This window comes from Neodiprion virginianus, chromosome 7 (assembly GCF_021901495.1).
Source record: "Neodiprion virginianus isolate iyNeoVirg1 chromosome 7, iyNeoVirg1.1, whole genome shotgun sequence".
Classification (NCBI taxonomy): domain Eukaryota; kingdom Metazoa; phylum Arthropoda; class Insecta; order Hymenoptera; family Diprionidae; genus Neodiprion; species Neodiprion virginianus.
In genome coordinates, this window is record NC_060883.1 from 3,268,505 (window position 1) to 3,290,789 (window position 22,285).

The 22,285-nt window shown below is 36.8% G+C and overlaps 1 long non-coding RNA gene across 1 annotated transcript in view; it reads left to right on the forward strand.

The window, feature by feature from the left end:
• The window catches only part of LOC124308878 (uncharacterized), a 54,767-nt gene that overhangs the window by 6,234 nt on the left and 26,248 nt on the right, over window positions 1-22,285 (forward strand). Inside the window, exon 2 of the long non-coding RNA XR_006909130.1 lies at window positions 17,294-17,399. This is a non-coding gene — a long non-coding RNA (uncharacterized LOC124308878). The remainder of the gene's footprint in view (window positions 1-17,293; window positions 17,400-22,285) is intronic.

A 22,285-nucleotide genomic window follows, 5' to 3' on the forward strand; every position in this document is an offset into this window, starting at 1 on the left:
CCACGCTGCAGGTATTTCCGGAATTGATTGAACCCGGGCTTCTCCATTGTCCGCAGGGGTTAAAATCGCCCCTTATGCATCGCAGCCGTACACCTGTAATATCGCGCTTGCGAATACGCGGGTGTGTATGCAGGGGCGAAATTATGCCGGCGGATTGATCGCCGTTACAGCTTGGTGTACGTATATCGCACGTATAGCTGCCGAATATGGCGGTGACCCGCGGATATACGTTCACCAATCGACGTCGAAGCTACGGTCATCGGCAAATCTACCCCGTGTCCGGCCGTGCCGCTTGCCCCTCGGCCTGGCTGTTCTCTCTCGCCTCTGGCAAATCCACCCGATAATGTCCAAAGCACGTCCCACGTTACCGGGACCAAGTACCTCGAGCCGTAGGTTTATACTCTTCTCTATTCCCCGGCGTTGTGCAGCTTGGGAATCATCGCGGTCTGCGGCACTGCACCGGGAGAAATTTTTAGTTCCGGTTACCGCTCAGTCCTTGACTATTTTCATTTTTTACCACGATCAGTGAAGTAATAATTATTTCGAACCAATCCGAGGAGTCAAATTCGATTTCACTCTCCTTAAGGACTCTTCTAACAAACGTATACATACATACTGTTTCCGGTGTCCGACACCGTGGTTCGTACGTGCGTCGAGGTTCCACTCAACGAAATGAATACGTCACGTTATACCGTGGCTGACAGTGGGTTTTTGGGGGGGTGGCCGCGTGTCTTCGTCCGATCGGGACAGCGGCAGAGGGTGTAGGTTGTAGAATATATACAGCCTGCAGCGTAGCTACATACCTAACTTATAACCACTCGGTGCGGATCGGTAGGACATCGTATAATTAATCACCGTCATCGATCACGACCGCCGTGACGTGCGGTCAAGTCTTTGTATAATAGATTCGGATGATGGGTCGAAAACCACGCTAGCCGATATGCGTTTACCTATATATATATATATATATATATATGTATATCTGTGTCTCTATGCATATATTCCGTGCCCCTCAACATCCAGCTTTGCGATAGCAACGCGAACTAACGATAACCCATATATCAACGTGTGTGTATGTGCGTGTGTGTGTGTGTACACGATTGGAGAAAAAAAAAAACAAATTTCTCAGGAGTTCCAGTAAAATTTTTTAATTGATTCAACCATTTTTTGGTGCGCTACCAAGGGAAGAAAAAGTAAGAATTACAAATTAAACGCTGATACGATACTTTGATTGTTAAAATTACAGCATTTTTCTTCTCTTTTTTAGTCATATTCATTGACAAAAATTTAACAAATAACACAAATATGAAGTCGATCTTCTGAAACATTATGTTGAGTTAAATTTTTTTAATTCGCCTGTGATCCGTAGAAACGCGACTATTATACCATTTGCAGAATCATCACAGATCAAAATCTTTATAAACTGGTTATAAACTTTTGCTGTCACTTCGTCATCATCGTCATAGCATCACCGCTAAAGCTTCGCGCAGCCAGGTGTAATATATATCTTTCTGCGGAGATTATTATTAATTTCACGTTGCTCGAGCGACTAATTGGTCCAAGGTTCTCGCAGGGGGCAATTAGCCTCTTCTTCTCTTATTCCTCTTCGGCAGATTTCATTTATACGCCGATTTTACGCTATTATCTCCGCACCACCGCCGCCGCATTGCACGGCACCTTCTTCGCCCAACCTAACCTAACCTAAACTAACCTACCTTAACCTAACCTCGCACTAAAGTATCGTTAATCGGTCTTCTTTGTCTGTCTCGATTCTTCTTCCGACAATTCGTTTCAATTAATACATCAGAGGTTGTATATTGGTTATTGTATATTCATCCACTGCGGCATTATCTTCACAGCTCATTGTCAGCGTACGCAGCGAAAAAATAGTATAGTTAGTTGTGACAACTATTTGCTACTATTTCATTTATTACATGGTATTTTAAATTTACCGTTATATCCGTACGCTTGATCATTCTTTTTTCACTTTTTATTATTGAGAACCAATTTATTATTGAGAATTATACAAATGACTAATTTTTCGAATTAGTCGTTGATATTCGAATAGTTGCTACATTTGGAGTAATTATTTTCCTGTAACCTTCACGATGCTTTGTCTCAAATTGTTTTTCAAACGATCTAAATAATCGTGTTAAAAAAGAATTATTCGTTCTAAGAAATTCTCATAACTATATTGAGATACTCGGATTTGAATCGTCATATTTTTGTATAAAATGGTATCCGAGTGCGTTAAAATCGTTAATCACGGATCTGAATTTGTAGTTGAAAATTCGAATCGGATATTATCCTTTTTTTTTGTCTCTATGAACTCGGAACCTGTAGTGTAAGAACATGAAGTTCAAGGGCTGGCTGATGGTCGGTTTACAACCACTTGCTTGATTTCAAATGTTTTTCGTTACATTTCGAGAGAATTTACATCCACCACCGATCCAGATTCCAGCACCACGTGTCGAAATCGGTACGGATGTTTACTTCAGTGCTCAACTCGATCCTTGGGGTGCCAGACTGGATTCCCGATCAGCTGCGAAGCTCGATGATCGCGCGAGAATAATGCTCATAGGTAGGATGATTAAGCGGGAGTAGAACTAGATTCGGAGTTCTTTGTCCTGCGTGTTGTCGAACTAAATGCCCCTGTATTATTGTGCGGCTTATCCTGCCATTGCACGGCTCAATTCGCACGCATGCACGCGACTATTCTCTCTCACTCTCTCTCTCTCTCTCTCTCCGTGATCTCTTTGCAGTGCCGATTGTGCCGCACACGAACGCACGTCGTATACTCGACCAAGTGTACGCATGTCCATTCCACCCCTTGTGCAGCCTAGGGGGTGTCAAACGCCGCCGCGATTTCACCCTGCGTGCGCGGTATTCCCCGTATCCGTCTATACCCAAGGCCTAATCTCTAAGCTCTGTTCAGCACTAAACGCTGTCGTGCACTTTCACCACCGATGAATTAACTGCAACGCTGTACCGAAAAGGGCGACGTTAGACGGGCTGCGACGGGGGCGAATTCTTGATTATGCACCTTATTTTTATTTCATTTATTCGATCAGCAGTATATCATACACAATGTATTACATGCGCAAATAAAACATGAAGAGGCAAGTAAATTACCTGTTAAGGTACTATTGCAGTAACAGATAGAGAGAATAAAATAAGATAAGAAAAACAAAAACAACTTCCTGGCGGATAATTTTGCCCGGAATTGTTTCAGGTTTGTCGATGAGTTAGAAATACGTGCCGTTTAGGGATTGTCTCATAGTTAACATAGTTGCTATCATTTCATAGTGAATCGAATGAAAACTGCGTTCAACAAATAATCAGAGTGAAAATTTCTTCCGTGTAAGAATATTCATAAGAATATTCATTTCAGTGCAATATGAGCCACTGTAATATATTTACTATATATAAATTGTACTAATCCTTACAGAAAAACTAAACAAGAACTGCGTCTAACAAGAAACTATGCGTAACTAATCAGAGTAAAAATTGCTTTCGTATAAGAATGTTCCTAAAAATATTTATTTTACCGCAATATGAGCCGTTTTAGTACCTAATTTATAAATCGTACTAATCCTCACAGAAAAACTAATCAACAACTAAACACAATTTCGTCATTCTACTTCTGAGTTACATAGGTCAATTGATAGCGTCATGTTGCAACTATTTTTGGTATTCTGTTTCGCAGTAAAAATAGTTGCAACTATTTCCAAATTGACATAGTTTTTTTCGTCAAAACGTCACTTACAATCAGTTACATGGCTATGGTGCACCATAAGTGGCGAGTGCAGGGAACGTGCGATGCTCATTCGTTGGCGCATGCACATTGAGGGAACACAGCGGGTGGGTTGTTCCTTGTGCTAATTCCCGGCACGCGTAGCGCAGTACCGTTTGCAGGTATTATATGGTCGGAGGTTCCAGCGACGCGTAACTGCACAAAAAGAGCCTTAGTGTCAGTAATATAAGCGAGCGTCACTTTGCCGTTGACGTGTGTAGGTATAATGGACGGAGGCACGAGGTATAAGGTGCAGGCTTGAACTTTTTAAATTGTGTAATCCATAATCCATCAGCACCTGCTGCAGGGACGAACGCGGAAAACGATACGCATGCGTCTGCTCGGTCAGATTCTTTTCGGCCATTATTTTCGTACGAAAACTATACGTATAGTATGTGGAAACTAATGTCCGCAGTTGGGCTACCATATCTGTATAACGCAGTCTGGTAGTTGGTAATTTGAAATTGCTTTCAGAGTTTCGTTAAACTTCCATTGAATTTAAATAGTTTTTATAGTTCACGACTATTGAGTATCTACTATTGACGCAAATGCTCGTATTTCTAAGTCAATTTTAGAGTTTGAAATTGGGATTTAAATTGCTAATCAAGTTTTTACGTGATCGGAGTCATAGTTGTTCGTGCCCTGAAATTCAGTCGAACGCTGCTATACCTAGTTGCAACTATAATTTTAATCGTCCAAGTTGAATGTATACTTGTACTTACCAGTTTTCATTACGATCTTTAAAACTATCGTATACCTCATGTCGGAACGAAAAGTAACTTCGATAGTACATAAGTGTATAAACCGCGAGTATATCTGAGAGCAGGTGCTGTCGGAGATCATCTCGCAACTATACGTTTTGCTACAGGTCCGAGAATCGCGCGATGGTTAAAAGGAATGGCAAAAATTCCATGGGCGCAGCCTGTTTATTTATCTTCTTCTCACTCACACTAACGCACTCGGGCTTAAGTGATCGCATCAGAGTACAAAGTACATGTATATTGGCGTGGCATATGGGTGCAGTTATAACAGGTTGTATATTGATGTACGCACATATATATATAATATCCGTAATGGGTCTTGAAGTCGATAAAAAAGAGGCAACCAGTCGGTATTAATCCAAGTATGACTATACAAGTGCTGATAAAAATTGTGAATTAGTTGTTTTCATTTCTTATTTGGAAATTCACGTAGAACGAAAATGTGACACGTTTAATATTACCTTCCTTTGTGTCCGTTTCAACAATTATAATCCGATCACTATTCACGATCTCTAGATCAAGTACTATTTACACATAGTTGACGGTTCTCGTTGTTGTTTGATCGTTTTAAAATTAGTTACCTGCTTCGTTTCCTCGAAAGTTGCATGAATTTTCACACTTAGGTGCGATCCATACCCGCGGTGTGTTATAAATTATACGAATCAACGGTGCTGACAATGAGACAAAGAGGGCGTTTTGTCCGGGTTCGGGCTCTACGTCTTTCCCAAGGGATGAGACCGTGGGGCGGCGGGGAGGCGGCGGGAAACGCGAGGGGCCAGTAAGTCGGCGCCAGGTACTGCGGCAGCCGAGTTCTTCTTATCAATGTTCAAACAGTGACGATATCGCGTCTCGTATTATACGCTATATAGTACGGCCACATCGCGCCTCGTATAATACATTATTATATTCGAGAAAAGATACGTGTGCATGTATAATGTGACCCATGTACAACGATAAATACGTGAAGGAAGATGCGATTACTAAACACGTGCAGTCGTCGTTGCTTGCCGCTGCTACGCAATTCTGCAGCTGAAATTAAAATCCCGTTACGAGTGAAAAAGTGACAAAAAAAACAAAAAAAAATAGTCACAGTCATTGCATTCTACTAGTATGGATAAAAAACTTTTGTGATTGCAACCGGTATTACAATTTTTTAAAAACGATTCTCATCACTAATTTGCGTATTAAACTATATTCGTGCCTGTCACTATCATGACTAATAGTTATAGATATTATGTAAGTATAGTTGCACTCGATATTATTTTGGTTACGGTTCGGTGTCGTTATTCAAATTATTATCACCATTACTATAACTAATTGTAAGTGCCACGATTTTCATCCTTATCACTATAATTTACTAATCGCTGTAATAATTTTTTTGAGTTCTTGTTTTCGATTTTATAGTAATCGATGTAATTATAATATTACAAGGTTTATACCTACTATTTTCACCTGCACTCTAAAAATGAGCAGAAGAAAAGTGATGTAGCAAACAAAAACACGAGTCTTCAACTATACTTACAACTATTTTACTAAGAAGTCTATTCAGAGTGAAATTTTTTTATAACAATAAATTATAAAATAAACATTAATATTCAATATAAAGATTATTAAGATTTAATAATTCGTTTCCGCGAAAGTTACTCCTTACACATATACATGTTTCATACAAGTTATAAGTTTTTTGGCTCGCTGATTACGAATCTGAATTGGGATTTCAAAAACTCAACATGGTGGGTCCAATATAGCGGAGGAAATTTTCAAATTCGATCGAATCCCGAGACAAAACTCTGTTCAGGGGTTTTTGGGCTTCCCGATTACGAATCCGAGATCAGATTTTGAAAATTCAGTATGGCGAATCAAATCAGTGACCCCGAAAACTCCCACATAGAATCATTTGACCGTACTCGATGAAATTTGAAATTTTTGTCCACCGTATCAGATCCACTGTCTTGAATTTTGAAAATCTGATCTCAGATTCAAAGACAACCAAAGTTCTCCATCGTTTTATCGTAAAAATTTCTAGCGCGCCTACAAGGAGGGAAAAAGCAGGAAAGATGTAGCGGCTATAGGGTAGCGCAGGTGGTCGACGCAGCGCATATAACATCCTACTTGGCGGTTTTTTGGGAAGTGAAAACAAAGGTGGTACGAGTATATTTGCGTAGATCCTAGAGCGTCCTAGTAGGTATACCTACGCATACCCACAAAGCCAATCCCGGGTTATACGTACACCTCTACACGCACCATTTCCAACACGTTAAACCCTCCTACCTTCCTACCTTCCTACCTAACATCCCATAGGTGCATCAGCCTAGCCCAGGCATATGCCGCAACGTTCAAGGGGGTGGCTTCGACACCGCGTGCAACCTTTCAGCCCGCGAGGACTGCAGCTTTGTCGGCCTCTTACGTTTCCCTCTTTTTCCCTGATCTCTCTTTCCGCTTCTTGGGTGGTTCTTTTCAAAATAGGAAAGAAAAATAAGAAACACGGGAATCTTGATTTCTATTTCAATTTTCACGTTTATTTTTTTCTATTTTATTTAATTTATTTATTTATTTGTTTTTTGTATTCTTATTCATCGGATTATATTAAAACTTTTTCTCTACTGTTTGAGCAAAAAAAAAAAGAAATAAATAAATAAATAAATAAATAAATAAATATAAAAGTTGCACAGTTTTTTTTTGTTTTTTTTTCGTGCATAGAATTTATCTTTTTGTTTCCGGTTCTTCCACTCACTGCGGTAGTTTGTCATCGGAAATTATGACGTACGTTAATATATATAACATATTCTCACTTGTCTGGAGACTGTACCGAGTATTCGTTACGTGTGAACATTTTTTTTTTCGCCGTACCTCTAATGCAAATTCTAATGCAATTTTCACGATGCAAATTAATTCTAACGAGCATTACATCAGGTGAATGCGTAACCTAGGTAAACCTTAGTTATTACATGGGTATGTGTGATTTTTTATTTTTCATTTTTTTCTTAACGCAGTTTCTCCTCAAATGTTTGTGCACAAACATTATTATACAATAATCTGTTTGTCTGTCGCGTGTTTGGTCGATGTTTCTTTTTTTTTTTTCATCATCATTTCTTTCTTCTTTTGATTTTTAAAGATACTCTTTGTCGTTTATTGTTTTTTTTTTTTCTCCAATTTTCGTGCAACGTAACGCTTATCCGTACTACCTATAACAATGACGGATGCAAACGCGACTTGAGATAAATTTTATTCAGGTATTAAATTATTATAATATACAACAGTGGCCCTTTTACCGAATAAGATGTATAATGTTCTATCTATACGTATAGCACTGCGTATGTGCATATATATATATATATATACGTGATGGGTGTATCCGTGGCTCCTCTATACCTGATTTGTCAAGATCAAGGCAGCACTTCCTCTGTTTTCGTAATTTCCGTGCCAATATTAGCCCGCCATGTTTTCTCCCCTCTATGCATGTGTATTATACATACACACACATTGTACCTACACAATGTTTTGCGCTCGCCCGGGTCTCTCTCTCTCTCTCTCTCTCTCTCTCTCTCAATATATATATACATACATATATATATATATGTATATATTCAACGGCCTGGATGAAAACGAACTTGTATTGGTTGTGTGTTCTCCGCAAACAGACCAATCAATACCAATCTCTTAACTCCCCGCACACCGAGAAGGCTTCACCTTCGTACGCGCGGTAAATATTCCTTCTAATTCCATTGTAATAGTATACGCGTGTACCTATCACCTAGAGAAATTTATTTACCGAGAGTTGAAATGAAATTATTTTGAAAATTAATACGAAATATATTCGCGCTAATAACTAACATATTTTTTACTAACAATGAGCATACATCACTGTTACATGTGTATATATATATATATGTATAGGTTCACAGTATTAATTATTTACGCGACGATTAAGATCTAATATCATAGAATTGAATTAAAAAAAAAGAAATATACATATATATATATTCTCTTTTACTCTTGCCTGGTATATTCCTATTCTTCGTTTCTTCCATACTCTCATTTTTCAGCTGAAAAAATATTACGGAATATCGTTTCATTGTAAGCGATCGTTTGTAAATGGCATGTGTTATAGTTGTAATAATGTGAATATAAATACAAGCTTCTTACGCATATTGTAGGTGTAAATACTTGCGCGCAATGTCTACCCACGTTATGCTCAATTTACCTGTTGCCCAAACTGTTACACGCTCATGCGTGTATAACGAGCGTCGTTATCAGATAATTAAACGATTCGTTTGGCCACTTGCTGTTATACATACCTGTATACTCTGTCTCGCGACCTCCGCCGACGTTATTTTGTAACTATTACGTACCTACTTTCGATACAACCTCGCGCAATAAACGAACGAGCAGCATTAAATAATCCGAGTTATCGTTAGCAATTAAACATTACCAAGGAAGATGTGCTTACGATGAAATCAAGAATCTGCGATGAATAAAAAAGTCTTGCCCTGAAACTTGTCGGGATCCAGACGAACAGATATATTCGATGCGACATTTGTATTGTTTTTTTTTTTTTTGTTTAAATTCCAAAAAAAAATTAGTCGACGTAACTATTATGTATAGGAATCGACTATTTTAATATTATTGCTCGATTGCCTCGTGAAATATTTTTTTGATCGACATGTAATATAATTGTATAGTTTATTTTCGTCTATATTCGAGCTTCTTGTGATTAGTGAAATTCACTACATCAATTACCGATAATAATCGTCAACCAAACTACGTATATTTTGCTCAGAAGTTGTATATCTCAATTCACGGTAGATATACCTAATTATCTGGTAAATCATTTGATTTCCTATCCAACGTCTGAAGTGTTTAAATTAACGGTTTCTACAATTTCGATGTAATGAAACTAAGCATAAGAATAGTAGTTTTAGTAATCGAAGTATCCCGACTTACTGCGAGAATAGTAACGAATAAAAGAAAATTTCAAAATTAGTTACTTAAAATGGAATAATTTAAAATACTTTGCGAAAGGCTTTCTTATCTCTCGCCTCGCGTACTCGGGTTAACACAAAAACGAGAAAGAAGAAAGGAAAAAAAAAGAAAGAAAAAGCCCAAAGAGCACAAAAATGAAAAACAAATACAGAGCGATGGTACCACGTAGGTACGTATAAGAATAAAAAAAAAAAGAGATAGGTTTGAATTGTACATAAATTAGCCTTCACGTGCAGGTCGAAGAAAAAAAAATGTCAGTTATTCCATACATATATATAATACTTGGCGACTCTCGAGGCTTCTTTTTTTTTAAATTTTTTATTTTTTTAATTTTTTTTCAATTTTTTTTTTTTTTTTTCACTTTTTCCCCCTCAACATAATGCAGGTATATTCTTTCCTTTGAGGACGCCGCGGGGACAGCACAAACGTACATATTATATCCGCGGTTTCTCTAGTCTTCCGACGCGTTCTACGTGTACCTCTTTTGACTTTTGAAGAACATCACCGCGGAGCTAAGATGGTCTTCCATACCTTACTTCGTGTGTCTACCTGACTTACCGTAGGATGAGACAGACATACCTTGCTGCACGCGGTTCCAATCTCGTGTTTGCGCCCTCGTAGCTGGACAAACAGCGCGGCTCCTCTGAATGTCGAAAATAGTCCCACAACATGCCCGAAGTTTCTTCGATTTTTATTTTTTTTTTTCTCCCTTTCTCCCTTTTTTGCCGGGGCCCGTCATCTACGCGCGTCTCGGAAAATTATATTCAGGGCATGGCCATCGGGCCCCCCCAACCGCTTAGGATCGTGTTTTGACTCGGAAATGCCGAAAGAGAGCGAAAGAGTCCACGGCTGGAGGGAAAGGAAAATAGAAAAGGGAAAATATCGAGTATTATGGTGGAAAAGGAGGAGGAGGAGGGTCCCGGAATTAACCGGGAAGAACGCGCCAGTCATTCGCGGGGTGCGGTGTCGAGTTACGTGGCCGGTGTGTAGTGCCCATAATACACAACCGGCGGGCTTTGGCTCTATGCTGCACCATCGGAGGAGAACCCTCTTTGTTTAACTTTCATTTGATAATGGCTCACGTATTATATGTTTTACTCAGGATTAATTATCATTGGACGATCGCTGAGTGCTGCTGAGAGGGAGATTCCATGCAGCACGAGTTCAAGTTACACTGCACGATTACGTGTGTAATATCTCTTTAAAACACCGCTCAAGACTCGAATTTTCAAAATCTGTGAGATTATACGTGAGAAACGATATGTGAGCTAAATTTTGAGAAAGATTGTAATTTTCACAATTTTTTTCAATTCTAAATCTTCTCCGACAAATTGTCATTCGATTAATACACCTGCACTCGCTTTGCTTATTTGAAACAATTTTCGGAAAATCACTAGTTACAACTAGAATTTCAACTAAGCGTCATTGATAATATGGTTTGATTGAACCTTAGTTATCTGACTTCTGACGTGTAAGGCTATAGTGGCGTTATCTGCTTTGTAAAAAAACGTCTAGGCTCGATTTGTAAAATTTTCTGATACTTTTTGGGATTAATTTGATTGTTTGACAACGGCGAAGACAACTGTTCTCATGTTATAGCTAGTCCTACTATCAACTGAGTAAATACTACTAACCCAAAACTTCACGAACTTGTTCGAGAATTTACATTAGAATTTTGCCATCGGTCTTTGCTTACTATTCAATTCTTTCTCTCCAAGTCATTGAAATTTTGAAGCAGTAGTCTTTGATACTGTTTACAGTCAGTCCAACTATTTCATGATAGCGAAGACTACTATTCACCCATTATATGCCGGTCCTACTATTTACTCAGTAAGCACTACTAATTCAAAATTCCATGCGCCGTATAACGAATTAAATAGTTGCAACTATATTCAACCACAACCAATCATATTGTTTTTCGCGGGTGTCCGAACTGTACAGAATCCTAAATTTTCACCCAAATCGCAGTACACAGTCAACTATAGCCAACTATATTGTTTTTCTCGAGTGTTAGAACTGTACAGAATCCTAAATCTCGACCCACGTCGCAGGATCGCCTGTTCATCAGTCAACGTTGACTAAATTTTCGTAAAGCAATAAGTACACATCGGTGATCGAGCTTCAACGTCGCTTGTTCAGGTACATGCACCTGATAGTTGCTACCTGAATAGTTGTTCTCGCAGCTGCAAGGCAGCGTTTGAGCGTCGTTTAAACTCCTATCAAAGCTTCAACTTATCGGATCGTTGTGTGCATGAGAGTCCTGGGTGAGGGAGGTGGAGTATCGTTTGACTTTGGATATCAGTAGGGTATGCGGAAGATGAACAATCGTTTTACAGATTCCGTAGTGAAGCATCTCGCGGGCGGGCGTTGAGGAGAGAGTGACTATACAGGACACGCCGGCAAACATTTGAACACCTCAACGACGGACATCGTATTGACGATCCTGACGCGCATAACCCGCTTCTAGAATCTTCGACAAAATTTTTCACGTCCGAATCCCCGCGTATTATATACCCTCCACCTATAACTTATAGGTATATTCCCGTAGGTCCCTTATATACCTTATACCTAACCGTTGTACTAGTAGGTCGATCCGATTCAACGATTCCAATGTTGGCGCTACTGATTCTCGCGCATATATTTATACAAGCCTTAGTACTATTTGCCGGGCATTAAAAATCGAACCCGTTGCCTCGATGCTTGTTCATACACACCGTACTGTACATCCAAACACACTCACACACAGAGTAACCCTCGACGAATAATTTTACTCCGAATTTTCTGCACCATCTTCGCGAAACTCGTTCATCCGCGCATTAGACCAAACGATGTTTCACATTTTTCTTCTACTATATGTATTTCGTTTCCGTTTACCTCACGGCCATTTTCCGCTTTGTTTACACCCCCTTTTGTTTGCTCTCATCGATGAGGCTGTATTAGGCGGGTACTTGACGCTTGTTTATGAACACAACGGAGAGACAGGAATTGCTTCATCTCCTCGGGAAAAACCTCGCGAGGGAGAGGAGGAGGGCCGAAAAATTCGTTGGCGAAAATCAAGAGGGGGAGCTTGAAACGTAAAACATCAAAAAATCGCTACGACAACTATTCAGAAAACAGGATTATTAGAATTACCACTAATTATCGCGCGGTTTTAACGATCTATTCTTGCGATTCTTGCAACAACCGTAATTACTCGAATATTAACGCGTGTGTATGCTTGATTGATAAATTATCACTATGACGATAAGAAGATCGAATAGTTGCAATAATTAAATAAAAAATAAAAAGTAAAATACAAAAAAAAAAAAAAATTACGCAGGAAATTCTGAGCTTCTGAGCTTCTTTCTTTCTTTTTTTTTCTTTTTTTTTTCTGTACCGCAGAGATTTTCTCATTATCTTCAGACAGTGGTTTAAATACACTTAAGTTGTATTTTACCTATAATACGATAAGCCGGTTGTGTACAGTCGTAAGAATCAATATACCGCAAGTAGATGTGTACTTATAATAGATCAACCTATTAATCGATACCATCGCAATGTAATGTAGGTCAGTAGCAAACAATTGAAATCAGTTATTATCAACTAATTATATCCGTATATGAATCTACTATCTGTATACGATATTTTATCTCTAAATCAATCAGACGTTACGCATCGTCTCGGATCTTTGTAATCCGCTGTTATACCGATTGCGTATACAGATAGATCATATTCTCGTCAAAGATCATATCTTAAGAGGTCGAGGACCCAAGTTCGATTACCTTTCACGATTCTTATATTTTTTTTTTTTTGCCCCTTTTTTCTTTCGTCTTTGACTCGTCAAGTTACTAATTTTCTCTCTGTTCCTCCATGTTTCCTTTCTCTCTTCCCTCTCTCGTCGCCATTATTCTCCCTCTGCACTCGATCGTCTCTTATCGCATACAAGCCTAGCTGCCGTAATTTTCCGTAAAACATCAGTCAGAATCGTCGTATCTACTATTCAGATATTCCATGAATCTGTCCGTCTACTTATTCCTCGTTGTTTTTCCACTCTGAATCATTCGAAGAATATATTAATATTGTTTTATTTTCAATGTTTTTTTAAATATTGTCTTTCAATTTTTCTTAACCTTAATTCTAACAACGAATAAACAAACACTCGAGTGCACGTTACGCTGTTTTTTTTTTTTTTTTTTTACTTCATTCTCTTCACTGAAGAATTGCAGAAAAATATTTTATTCGATTATTTGATGTAATAAATTTAAATAAAATAATTTTTTTTTTTTCTTTCGTTTCTCGTTTCGAGCATCCTTCGTACGTATATCCTTAGCGATCGTGCGAGTAATGAAATTATCTTCATTGCGAAACACGATGAAATTTTTATATCATGTACATAATATGGTTCTTTTTTTTTTCTTTTTTTAATTTTTTTTTTTTTTCTTCTTCACCCCGACTTATCTCTTTTAGCGAGAAACGCGGTTGTAAGGCTGGTTTACCATATACATGTATACACGTATGTGTAACGATATCAGTCGCAGACCGCAAAGATCGGTTTGTATATTTACCCCTCGTCTCTGTTTCTTTTCTTTTTTTTTTCTCCCCCCCCCCCCCCTCTTCATACTTCTTTTCTATTATTTATCCCTCGATCTGGTCTCTCGGTCTCTTATCAACAAAAGATCCTGAATTATTTGTCCGCAAACATCGAACGCGGACACTATCACTCTCCCTCTCCCTCTCCCTCCCTCTCTCTCTCTCTCTTTCTTTCTCTCTTTTCTCGCTTCACTCGCTCATTTATAACCGTATTATGTGAATATGAGAGGGCAGGTAGGAGTCGAGTCGAGGCAACAATATTGCCAACAAAATTCAGTAAACCCTTGCAGCGTCTGTTGAGTGTTACTCCAAATATTACCAACTCAAACATCCAGATGTAGACCTGCTTTTCATCGCACCTTGCACACACCTATACCTACCTGTATATGCAATCTATGTACATGTGTAATGTATAATACGCACACACACACACACAGGCTTACCGTATGCACGTAGATATGTCGCGTTGTGTGTGTGTACAAAACTGACTCGTGTCTATACGTATAGTAGCATGCACTGTATGTACCCTATCGTATATTAAATATAGGTATAATAATACTAACTTTACTTCTCAAACTCTCGGGCTTCCGAATTGACTGGCAAAGATTTGTTCATCGCTGTTTGTACATATATATATACATATGTGTATACGCGTGAAACAAAAAACAACAAATAATTACCAGGCAGATAATGGCGAACGATATTGTATAAAACTCGTTTTATACTTAATTAATTATTTATACCGTTACAGATTTTTTGATGAATTATGGAAATTGGAGTAAAATGGAATTTTTTATTTTCTTCAACGTCGATTTCAAGATGTAAAAGATTGAGGAAGATAATTGAGAAGTGACGAATTTTTACTTCGATTCGCAGGATTGATATGAATAAATCGAGTTTCGAAATCAACTAAACATTGGGTCAGGTGAAATTAGTTGATATTAGTTTGAGGTTGATTTGAAATAAATAAATATCAAGCAAGACAACACTGAATGAATTGGAATGACGGAAGAACAATTTTGATGTATGAAGCAACTTGTGTAGTTCGGACTAACTTGATGGATAAAGAACACTTGTGTTATGTATAATAGTGATTGTGTCGATAGTGCAGTGATTGTTTCGTGACCTGTTACTTATTCAATATGTGCGAGTATTGGTTCAATCGATCGTTCAAATATTAGTTAATATGCTTAACTAAATATTGGCGGGAATAAACATTGACTTCAAATTAGTTGTATACTCGTTGAAATTAGCATAAATATTCGCTATAGGTATAATCGCTTGTAAGGCAATTATTATTAACGATTTACTCCGGATGGATGAAATTTTTACGTTCTATAATGCGATTAACGAATAAAAATATACTTCGATGATCGCTGATGATGAAATTAAATTTAATAACAAGGCTCACCTACAAAAGCTTCGTGGTTTTGAAATATGTAATTTTTTCAGGTACTTTAATTGCGGTTATTTTTTTCGAAGGAGTCGCTCTACTTTCGGATATTTCGCAATAGAGTTGACGCAAAAACAAACGAAACGATATATTTAATCGACAATAATTTACTGCCTGTCTTTTATAAGGTATTTGCTAATATAAAGCATGAGGTGTAGAACCCGTTTAGCACAGGTGTGACCCACATTTTTATGCCTTATTCTCTCTGTTATTTTCGCCTTTGTATGCTCCTCGATATCATTTTGCAATACGTATAATATACCTGCACACTTTTTATTATTCATCAATTGAACGAAATTGGTTTTCTTCGAACCATAAAACAATCAGATCAATTTATTGAAAAGAACTGAGACAACAGTGAATTGGTTTTTTGACATCGTTGTCTTGAAAAAAAAAAAAAAAAAAAAAATTGCGTTACGTTTACATTGTTTATAATAAAACAAACAACGTGGTGTACATTTGTCCACCTTAAACCCAGAAAACTTTTGACTGACATGCGTAATTTTAAGATCACTTGTGTAGATTTTCATTCCTCCGTTGGTAAATTTGATAAATTTCAACAACACCCGGTTTTCAATCAGTTGAAACAAATTGTTTGCGTATAAAAACGTATCGTTCAATGAATGGAAAAATTCGTTATTTAAGGATATTTTTCAAAAATAATTCACCTTCACGACGTTTAATTAGGATAATTCACGGAGTGTGCAGCACGAATGAATTCGCCATCATGCGTGCAAATCGGCGAGAAATATATTACGTGCAAACCTATTCGCACATGAATGTGTATTGCCCCCCAAGTATGCACACTTTATACGCTTATGGTTAATACACAAATGTGTATTTCGAGGTAAATAAATAAATATTTGGACACGACAGAGCAAAGCAACTCAAATATGTTCAACTAATGTCAGTGCCAGCATCATTTCTCTTTCTCTCTCTCTCTCGCTCTCTCTCTCCTTCCCCCTCTTTTCCGCCTCCGCCTTGTGCCCCGGTGTACTCTATCTCTCTATAAACTCAAACTTCTCCGTGGTAATTATGTACATCGATTGAAAATGAGCTGATTATAATAACTTTGTCGAACAGAAGCTCGTTTGAGTAATTATTGGACATGTGGTGTAGCATAGTTTACCAAATCAGGTGGTGTTTTATTAAAAGAAAAAAAAAAACTTCGTATGATTCAACTATTCTGTAAGATATAAACTGGAGAAAACGTTTTTCTTAAATATTTATGTCGAGAAACTTTTGGAGAAAATTACTTTATGATCGGTTATAGTTGTAATTCAATAATAGTTGAACCGTTGCTTCATCGGACTTATTAAATTTTGTAAAGTAATGCGCGGTTATTCTATACCCAAGATTGTTATAATAAGACTGTTACTGTATTAATAGTGAAGCGAATTAAACAACTAGTTACAACTAATTGTTCAAAAAACAAGTCGAATACCAAAACAAGTACTAAATATTTTGCTGGAAAAAGAAAAAGTCGACAGTTCAAGAATGGATTTTGGATTTCAGTTTGAATCGCTTAGTTGTAGAAGAAAAAAAAAATTGATAAAAATACTAACGCAACTAATTCGCCTGAAGGATATATTCCACAGAAGCTTTTTCCAAACAATGCATTAATCTTCTCCTCCCAAAACGATCGGCATATTCGTCGTGTTTATTTTTCAACACAAATGTTTAGTTGAATTACTATCCTGACTTTTATTGACAGCTGTCTTTTTTTTTTTTCAGAGTTGCGTGCCTGTATTTTCCTACTTCAATTAACGAGGAATAATTTGTAGACGGGTCGGAGGAATTAGATGCGCTGCAAATTTGCCCGCGTATCACAGAGAGATCCGTAAGTATTATATTATACACCTATTTATAGTGTACCATATACTCACTCGCTTAGTTACTTACTTACTTACTTACTTACTTACTCACTTACCCGCGTACTTGATACAATGCGAGGTATACACCTACTATGTACATACGTGTGTCGTACATTTACTTATATACTTAGGCGTGTGTGCATACGTGTATTATGTGTAGAGGTATGTGCGGTGTCAACTCGGCAACGTTGACTCTGGTTATTTGGTTCTTGAATCATTCCCTCCTACCGTATTTATGCCTGTATATATATGCCTACATAATACCACATTGCAGGGCGTCGTCGTTTAGTTACATTGGCTAAACGTTTAGCGAATAATTCCCTACCAAACAGTAAAGTATGGTTAAATTGTGAACGCGTGCCGTTTAGTTGATATTACGCACGGATTAGGATCATCCAAATTCCTTCGAAGTATAACCCATTCGCTATTTGGTACTTGGAATTCGAAATTAGTAGCTTCCGTTGTTTCAAAGTCGGATGAACTTTGTGGAAATAGTGAAGACTATTATTCCAGAGCATCTGAAAATTCTGATATTTAGCTTCGATGAATAAAATAGTAGAAACAACTGTAAAAATAGTGGTGTTTGTTGTGAAGATAGTTAGGCTCGTTTCGTAGATAGTGAAAACTGCTAATTACTAATTTTCTAAATATTACTTTTTCTACCCACGCGGTGCCTGAAATTCCGAATTAGTAGCTTCTATGCTTGAAATAGCAGTAACAACTACAAAAAAATATTGGTACTTACTATAAAAATAGTTAGTCTGACTTTGTAGATATTATAAAACTACTGATTTCTAATCTTCTGTGCCAGAAAATTTTAAGTAGTATCAGATAGTATAAATAACTATGAAACTAGTAGCCTTCGCTATTCAAATACTCTGTCGAACTTTATAAATACCGAGAACTACTAGTTTCAAATTTCTTTATAACTGTTTCAAAATTGCGAAAATTGTACCAGCGATGAGTGCAGACAAGAAAAAAAAAACTGAAACGCCAGAAGGAAAGGAACAACTAATCGTGATATTAATTTCTAATACATCACAATTGTTGTATTAAAAAAATTGAAAAACATTTCAACCCTGTCGACATTTTTAATCGCGCAAATGAAGGAAAACTGTCGGAAAATTTGTGTGAAAAAAAAAAAAAATTACCACGTCTAAATTCTCGGCGCTGGTGTTGTAACCTACACCTTATACCTTACACATTACGCGTATTCGTCGAGTCGCATGAGTACATCTATCTTATCAGTAGAGAGCCGCTAGCTCGCGCGCCTTATCAAGCCAACGTATTTATGGGGTAGGATATTTCGGTATATAGCTGGAAGAGAACCGAGCTGCTACGATAGCGACGCGGTGTGAATTCATCGCTCCCTCTCCTCACCTCACAAGCCTTATACGCTAACTAACGAGTCACGAGCAGCTAAAAGCTGATCATCTGTGTAGTTGCGTTGCGAGAATTAATATGACGACAAGAAAATTAATACATTATTTTTGCTCCCTCTTCTGCTTGTTATTATTATTGTTAATATTATAAATATTGATTCTCCAATTTTTGTTATTTTTCACTCATTTTTTTTTTTTCATCTACAATTGATACAATTCATAGAAGATTTTTTTACAGACTTTGCGTGGGGACTTCATAAATAAATTTTTTTTTTTTAAATCACTCGGTCGGATTATTTGACATTTTGAGAACGAGAAAAGTTGGAATATTCTTTTTTCGCTTAAAATTTATAAAACCATGATTTTTCCACTCACTCCATTCAACATTTCTTTTCATTATTACAGCAGTTATTATCGCGGTTTAAGTTTCGTTAAAATATTGGGTATCTTTTTTTTTTTTATCATCATTATTTCGACGCAAAAGTACCTACGAGAAAAAAATTTACTGTAAATTTGTTCACACTCGTGTTACAAATATTTCCGAACAGTTTTAACGAAGAATTTTAAATTGAGATGAAACGAAATGTGCCTAGAAAATGTTAAAGAAATTAAAACAAGGTTGTTGGTTTCTTAGTCGTGCAATAAAACGAAGCGAAACGAAACTGATACTGAAATTGTAAATGAAACGAAATTCGAGTCTACAAAAGTTTGCCATTAATATATGATATTTTTTAAATAAGGCAATTTTTCACGCTTCACCTACCTCGCATACCTTTCGTACGGTTTGCACAAGTGTTACTCTCTGTATGTTCACCGTATTTCGACCCGTGCCTACAAAAGTCGTTGTGTCGATTGCACATCCATACACACGCGACGATGTACTTGTTACAATATTCAGTCAGGAGCTGTAAATTACAATACCTGTCCTGTAAATATATTTTTCTTCGATTAGCAACAATCACAAACGAAAAATTAATGTATTCTCATACGTACCTCGCAAAATTTTGACGGCTACATAAAATTGGTCGAACATAATGCGTGGTTTATATTCGGCAAGTGAAGAGAGCAAGAAAACTGAAACGGAAAAGAAAGGATAGATGAAAAAAAAAAAAAAAAATTTTAATATTCCATCGGAACGTCAGGTATAAATGATGAAACGTGCGTGGTTCGATAAAAAATTATTCATACCATTATAGAATAATTTCGACAGTTCATGAGATCAATGAAAATAATCTCGAAGTTGGTATAATTTTGTTGAAAAATTTCAACCCGTGTGTTTCGTTGAATTTTCTGCTTAATTTTACATTACTTAAAAATTATCCAACGCGATCTTTTCTTTCACCTCAAACTTTCGGCTACGTTGTTTGATCAAAAAGACAAATTTTTATTCGTTTTCTTCTGTTCCGATATGATTTCGAGCAACTATATGCAATAAGAATATTATTGGATCGATTTTGGAAACGTTTGTAATTTGAAACATTATGAAAATCGTAATATTCGTACAAATTATACATTCTCTAGCATGATTTTTTTTTTTATTAACAATTTTATACACGATATATATATATATACACACACTTTTAACAATGGTTGCAAATTCCGGCATTGAGAAATGTTGAGAATTTTCCTACGTGGGAATTGATAATGTATCTAACACTGCGTATCTTACTTTTGCTAAGATAAGATTTCCCAAGTTTTATTTATATATACATACGTATATATTATAAATTACTGTACCGTGTAACCTGCGTACATATGTACCTGTGCCTATACACTCATTATATTTCTGTCAGTGGCTCAGATATTTACAGATTTTTACCGCACGTATTATATGTAATATACTTCACCCGTATCTTTAATTATCTGCATATATAGGTGTGCACATTTATTATCGCCAAGACTCTTTCGCATTTAATTCAGTCATGTGCTACGTTACGTCACGTCCTGTACAGTCAGCCTCTCTACAGGTATATATATCGCAACACGCTTTGCTCCACGATTTATCTGCAAAATTTACAGGAATAATATATTCGATGTCTGATATCTTACGTTATTCGTAATATAAATATCAATCATTGCGATATCGGTGAGTTTTTCGGGAAAATTGTTGATCGAAGGAGGAAACGAAACTTCAAAATATAAACAAATAAATAAATAAATAAAAAACTCGTAATCACGAAATGGAAGAAACACAAAAATTCAAATTCCTATTTCATCGATTCAAGGTAAAATATTGCAATATTTTTACAAGTATCAGTGATCATACAATTGTTTAATAATAATAGCTCAGAGCTGAGAAAGATTTGTTGTTAACATTTTATTACTAAATTCGCTAGTTTGAATACAGAACACCGTCACACTCGAATGCACAAACATGGAGAAAAAGAAAAGAGCAGAGGTAAAAGTGGAAGGTGTAAGTTGTTAAATTAGTCTAAGTGGGGAACAGGTAGCCCGAAATATCTGGTTAGATCTATTAGAACGACTTAAGTAACCTGCTATCCAAATAGACGTATAGTAACGCTGGTGAAATATCACTCATCTCACTAACTTGAGAGTCGGTGGCTCACAAAGATACGAACCGCATCTCCGCCCCCCCGTTATTAGTCCTCTTGAACCTTGCGGGTTAGTTGGATATTATACCTAGGTAATAATATATAACGTTCACATATGTTTCGGTACACTGAGAAAAATTTTTATTTCCGGTTACCGCTCAGTCCTTAACTATTTTCATTTTTTACCAAAATCGAAAAATATAGTTCTAGGTAGAATATGAAAATTAGTTTTCCAGCTGTTACCGGAAAGTCTAGTATCCGTTGCTATTCTTTCTCATTACGATCGCTGTTGCTAGATTTTCTTGCAACCGTTGCGAAAATTTAACGCTCGCGCAATAATAAATTGACGTTAAAGCCTTGTTTAACTAAAAAAGTAGAGTAAACCTCAGAAACTGATTTTGCGTTGCAATAACCAAAAAAGAATCGACGATAGCGCAAAATGTTTACGCGTACCTCGTTTTTCGTAACTCCAACAATATTCAAACAGTATTTTTTAACGATACCTGTTTTACTAATTTTTCTAGTTATTATAACAAATGATATTTTTCTTAGCGTACCTCAACTCTCTTCTCAACAACGATTTTGTGTTTTTCTTTTAGCTGTAAAAGAAAACCTGAGATATAAAGGAATAAATTTGAATCTTGAGAAAGCAGAAAAAAAAAGTGAATGTAATGTCCAAAATATGTAATTGAGCAAACAGAAAAAATAGTTGGCGACCAAATTGATACTTTAAAGTTGCTCGTAAATGATGTTACTTTTATCAAGTCGAATTCCAAGTGCTGTGATTTCGGTGAAGTGTTTTTATTCAAGTAAACTTTGCTTTGAACAAATATGGCTAGTCGATCGATTCGTCTAAATGGGGTAAATAGTTACGGAGAATTTTTTTTCTCCTTCTTCGATGCTTCTGTATACATAGTC